Raw genomic sequence first — 6,588 nt, 5'->3', positions numbered from 1 at the left:
GAAAAAGAGGAGATGAAAATTACAAGGAAATTCTATTATCGGAGATTTATTGACGGATGTAGGATATTGCAATTTGCACGTAACATTTTAGTGCAGGGACAACTTGGAGATATTATTATGCATGGACTTCGATTCACTTGAAAAGCAACCAAGGAAGTTGCTCATCATTTTCTTCCACTGAATTCTTTATATTTGACCCAATGAGATCACCACCAGGAAAATTGAAGTATTGTTTATAGTTAAATTTATTAGGTCATAATTTAGGATGTGATCTATTTTCTTAACAAAGGATTCAATTTCCAACTTTACACACCAAGAGAATTATCTAACTAGTTTAGCTATAGTACCCTAATCAAATAAAGTACATCAGGAGTTGTTTGATTTCATGATGATATTATAAATTTGTAAATAATAGTAAAATATATAAACTATTTAATTTCATAAAGTTTTAAAACTATCTTCAATTTCACGTAGAGTTATAAAATAGATATAAAAGAGTTATAAAGGAATTCTTTTTCATTAACAATATATGATTAGAAATTAAAATAAATAAAAATATTTCACTTGTTTTAATGTCCTTTTCAACGTCGAATATATCGATGATGAAATATATATATATATATATAATATAAAAGAAAAGAATGAAAAAAATAAAGAGAGAGAATGATTGGCCTCGGGAAGAGACCCACCTTCGTGTAAAAATTAGGAAGTCGCCAGGAGAAGTCTGTAGTCATCTTCTTTGCAAGATTGATAAGACTCGGACAATGATACATCACCAACTATTCTATAATTTATCTATAATTTTATGTTAAAAAATTATTATTATTTTTTAATTCAAAATGATTGTCTTAGCAACAATTTAAAGTACAATAAAAAAATAATTTTTTAATATACAGTTGTAGACCAATTGTAATATAGTTGGAATTATATCATTTTCCTTAAAGACTCGTACCGTATCGATCGGAAGGGCTGAAATTTATTGTGTTGGAATAATAACTAGTATAGCAGAGATTTGCATTTTGTATCAACTTGTTGGTAAAAGAAGACAAAGGACTGATTTATATTAATGCAGGCTGATACGGACGTATTTTGTACACTGGCCTGCAAATGGCCCCTACCAACCTGCACCACAAAGATAAGGGAGATTCTATGTGGTGAGAGAGACTTTTAACACAAAGATAATGAATGATGGACCCCGAGAAGAGGCCCACCACAGTGTGTACTGGAGAAGTTTGGCCGTGTTAATCTTTCAACAAGCCATACGTTTTCTTGTACAACTGTCACGCATTCTTTACGCCAACAAAAGGGAGTATTTTTGGGTTTGTAGTTTTCTCAAATGGCCCCTACCAACCTGCAACACAAAGTTAAGGGAGGTTCTATGTGGAGAGAGAGACCTCTAATGTCTAAAGTCATTGATCAGGATTATGTATAGAATTAATAATTAATATTTCAAAATATAATTTAAAAAACAACCTAATTCCCGATAAAAAAAGAAAAAAAAACAAAGATTAAAAAGTAAAAGGAGCAACAATATTTCTCCTAAATTCAAAATCATGTCCTTGACCACAAGAAGTGGCCGACCACAATGGACGGATAAAAAGGAAGTACTTGCTGAAGCCTGAAGAAGTTTGTGGCCGCGTTCCTTTTATGAATTGGAGATGTATTGTAGGATGCAGGATATTACACATAATATTCCAATATAAAGACAACTCAATAGTATACAAGATGTAAAATAATGGGAAGACTTGTAGGCTTGAAGAAAAAGAGAGGATGGAAATTACATAAAAATTCTATTATCAGAGATATATTGTCGAATGTAGGATATTGCACATAATATTCCAATGTAGGAACAACTCAATAGCTTACAAGACGTAAAATAAGGAGAAGACTTGTAGACTTAAAGAAAAAGAGAAAATGGAAATTACATGAAAATTCTATTAATGGAGATGTATTGTCGGATGCAGAATATTGCATATAACATTCCAGTGCAAGGGACAACTCAATAGCATATAAGACGTAAAATAAGGGGAAGACTTGTAGACTGAAGAAAAAGAGAGGATGAAAATTACATGAAAATTTCATTATTAGAGATGTATTGTCGAATGCAGGATATTGCACATAACATTCTAATGCAGGAACAACTCAATAGCGTACAAGACATAAAATAAGGGGAAGACTTGTAGACTTAAAGAAAAAGAGAGAATGGAAATTACATGGAAATTCTATTAACGGAGATGTATTGTCGGATGCAGAATATTGCATATAACATTCCAGTGCAAGGACAACTCAGAGATATTATATAGAAATTACATTCCAGTGCAGGGCAACTCAATAGTGTACAAGACGTAAAATGATGGGAAGACTTGAAGAAAAAGAGGGAATGAAAATTACATGAAAATTCTATTATTAGAGATGTATTATCGGATGCAGGATATTGCACATAATATTCCAATGCAGGAACAGCTCAATAGCATACAAGACGTAAAATAATGGGAAGACTTGTAGACTTGAAGAAAAATAGAGGATGGAAATTACATAAAAATTCTATTATCGGAGATGTATTGTCGGATGCAGGATATTGCACATAACATTCCAATGCAGGGACAACTCAATAGCATACAAGACACAAAATAAGGGGAAGACTTGTAGACTTGAAGAAAAAGAGAGGATGAAAATTATATGGAAATTCTATTATCGTAGATGTATTGTCCGATGCAGGATATTGCACATAACATTCCAATGCAAGGACAACTCAATAGCATACAAGACATAAAATAAGGGGAAGACTTGTAGACTTGAAGAAAAAAAGAGGATGAAAATTACATGAAAATTATATTATCATAGATGTATTGTCGAATGCAGGATATTGCACATAACATTCCAATGCAGGGACAACTCAATAGCATACAAGACATAAAATAAGGGGAAGACTTGTAGACTTGAAGAAAAAGAGAGGATGAAAATTACATGGAAATTCTATTATCGTAGATGTATTGTCGGATGCAGGATATTGCACGTAACATTCCGGTCAATGACAGCTCGAAGATATTATTATAAAAATTACATTCTAGGGACAACTCAATAGTGTACAAGACGTAAAATAAAGAAAAGACTTGAAGACTTGAAGAAAAAGAGGGGATGGAAATTACAAGGAAATTCTATTATCGGAGATTTATTGACGGATGTAGGATATTGCAATTTACACATAACATTTTAGTGCAGGGATAGCTTGGAGATATTATTATGCATGGACTTTAATTCACTTGAAAAGCAACCGAGGAAGTTGCGCATCATTTTCTTCCATTGAATTTTTTATATTTGGCCCAATGAGATTACCACCAGGAAAATTGAAGTACTGTTTATATATAGTCAAATAATAAGAGGAAGTATTGTGTCATATGTATATTGTGACGCCCCCAAATTCCGTTTGGGATCGGACGGACATTTGAAGCGTCGAGACATGCAACACAAGGTTATCTGCCCCCGTTCATGACATATAAGATGCAATAATCCTAACATGCATCTAACATTATGCAATATTCGCAGCGGATAATTTTTTTCTTTAGCAATACTATGCACCAAACTAAAAATATCCCAATACTTAAAACATACTTCATACATAAAGATCCATTGAATAACTAAGATCTCAGCACTATTCCAAAATAGTTATGATCCAAAAGTACTGGAGATGCAACTCCATCGTACAAGTAGTAATTTAACTACTATATTAACATTAACGACGCACCGTCGTTCAGTCGACTGTGTCTAGTTGGTCAGCTCCTGATCCTCCTTCAGGTCCTGTAACAAGATCTACCATTCGGGGGGAATGGTAGTTGGGACTACCACAGTGAGATTTGATTACAAATCTCAGCAAGTTAACAAAAAACTTCCATACAGACTAATGATACATGTATGACAGTAAAAGCATAAATGCATAATCAAATTCATAAGTAATTAAAGCATAACTTAGTGTACAACATAGCATAATTGACATAGCTTAAATTGAATCATGAACTGAACTTGACTTGACATGAACTTGATCTGAAACTTGACTTAGCATGAACTTGCTCTGAAACTTGAATTAACATGAAAAATACATACTCCACAGTTGTTGTGGCCCCATGTATTCTACGTGTAAATACATACTCCACAGTTGTTGTGGCCCCATGTATTCTACACAAACTTGACTTAACATTAAAAATACATACTCCACAGTTGTTGTGGTCCCATGTATTCTACACAAACTTGACTTAACATGAAAAATACATACTCCACAGTTGTTGTAGCTCCATGTATTTTACGCATCACAATTGTAGTTAAATACATACTCCACAGTTGTTGTGGCCCCATGTATTCTACATAAACTTGACTTAACATGAAAAATACATACTCCACAGTTGTTGTGGCCCCATGTATTCTACGTGTAAATACATACTCCACAGTTGTTGTGGCCCCATGTATTCTACACAAACTCAATGCAGTTAAATACATACTCCACAGTTGTTGTGGCCCCATGTATTCTATATAAAGTTGACTTGAACATAACTTGAAATACATGACCAACTTGAGAGAGAAACATTTCGTAACATGGCATAACATATAATAAACAACATATTTAACATGACATACTTGCAACAATGAATATTACATGACTTGACATACATGTAATAGATGGCATACTTAGCATGACGTACTTGTAACGTACAATGATACATGACAGAATATATTATGTAACAGATAAAAACTGATGACAGAATAAATTCTGTATAATAGACAATTACATGATAACTTGGCATGGCATGACATATATGATAACATACATACATACACTGTAATTCTTTTACTTAGCACACATACACAGTAGACTGCTAGTAAGTTAAAAGCTAACTTACCTCGATCTCCGCGTTTCTTATAAAACTTCAAGTGCGATCACGAGGAACTGTAATTAGTGATTCTAAAAGTTAGAACTAAATCACTAATAATTTGAAATATGGAAAATACTAACTTAAAGAGTAAAATTTTTATTTTACTCTCTACATGTGGGAAAATGACCGTTTTACCCATAACTTAAGGATTTTGCATACTAACTCTAAAAGTTTCCAACCAATCAATTACTTTAAACGTTAATAACTATAGATAGAGGTTTATACCATCACGATGCACATCACACGGTGCATCGCCATACAACACGGAGTACACTCCACGTATACTCCCTTCCTTCTACGCCACACATCACTAGAGCACACGTCACACGACGCGTCTCTGCACTACACAGAATACGCTCCACGCGTACTCTCTTCACACATCATGCCATATCACAACTACAGCATCCATCTCATATCCACACTTCATGGTACAATCCACAATACTATAATTCAAGCCCAACATTTCACAACTACATTTCGCTTCACAACTACGCAGCGAACTCCACAATTATTAATTACGCATTCTACAATCCAATCAATCAACTATTTTAAACGTAAATAATTAGAGATAGAGGGTTATACCATCGACGGGCTAACCCGTGCGTCGCTCGCTGCTCGTCACGGTTATGCGTCGGAGGAGCGTACGTGGCGGTAACACCGCGTACGGTGGCTGTCCACCACGTAAAGTGGTAGTTTGGGCTTGAGAAAAGCTAGGCGTGGCCTTGGAAGGCTCATGGTGGCCTCGTGGTGGTCGAAGGTGGCGGAGCACGTCGGCATCATGCTGTGAACAGTAAATACGAAATGCTAGGTGTTCGCTTGAGGTGGATGAAAGCCATAGAACTTCATGGGAAGCTAGGGAAAGGTAGAGGAACATGTGGTGAAGCTGTGGTGGCGAGGTGGTGGCCATACGGTGGCTGACGGCGGCGGATCGGCCGTTTGAAGCCATTTTCGGCCTTGGAGAGTGAGGGAGAGTGAGAGCTCCACATAGCTCCGTTGGCCATGGAATTTCTTGGGGAAGTTCATGGTGATGAGAGGAACAAAGTGGTGGTAGTGAAACACCATGGGTGGCCGTGTACGGTGGTGCACGGCGGTGCAACCGAACGTGTGTGTGTGAAGACCCATCGGAGAAAAAGTGAGAGTTAGGGGAAAAGAAGGACATGGGGAGGAAGCCCTTGACATGGTGGTTCTAATGGTGGTGCTTGGTGGCCGTTTCAACCGTGTATGGTGGTCCAAAGAGGTGAAAAAAGGTTGAGGACCCATTTCTTTGAAGGAGAAAAGAGAGAGACTCGGTGGTCGGAAAAGCACACCACCGGTGCAGTTGTGGTCGCCGGTGAGAGAGGGTCACGCCGGTGTGGGAGGTGAGGCACGGCGGCCGGGGGTGGCGCCGGCTGGAAGCTTGGACCGGACGGTGGAGGAAATGCATGCATAGTGAGGAGCACGGCTGGACGTGTACGAGGGAGAGAGAAGAGAAAAAAGAAAGAAAAGAAAAAGAGAAAAGACTAAAGGGAAAGAGTAGGGGCCTGGGTATTTAATCTCAGTCCTACACTTCGGAATCTTCGAAAGGATCTAACGATGAATTAAAACACTGATTTGAAAACGTGTAAGTATTTTATTTAAAATAAACACTTTAATAAAACACTAAGAGAAATTAAGATAGAATATT

The 6,588-nt window shown here is 36.6% G+C and overlaps 1 long non-coding RNA gene across 1 annotated transcript; it reads right to left on the bottom strand.

The window, feature by feature from the left end:
- Positions 1–3,797: 3,797 nt before the first annotated feature.
- Positions 3,798–5,867, bottom strand: LOC122296462. The gene is made up of 3 exons (XR_006238565.1): positions 5,508–5,867; positions 4,893–4,939; positions 3,798–3,810 (listed from the first exon to the last, which is right to left on the bottom strand). It is a non-coding gene; the product is annotated as an uncharacterized LOC122296462 (long non-coding RNA).
- Between the last annotated feature and the right edge of the window lie 721 nt (positions 5,868–6,588).

The sequence above is a fragment of the Carya illinoinensis genome, chromosome 15 (genome assembly GCF_018687715.1).
Source record: "Carya illinoinensis cultivar Pawnee chromosome 15, C.illinoinensisPawnee_v1, whole genome shotgun sequence".
Taxonomy (NCBI): domain Eukaryota; kingdom Viridiplantae; phylum Streptophyta; class Magnoliopsida; order Fagales; family Juglandaceae; genus Carya; species Carya illinoinensis.
This window is presented reverse-complemented; position numbering and strand designations above follow the sequence as displayed.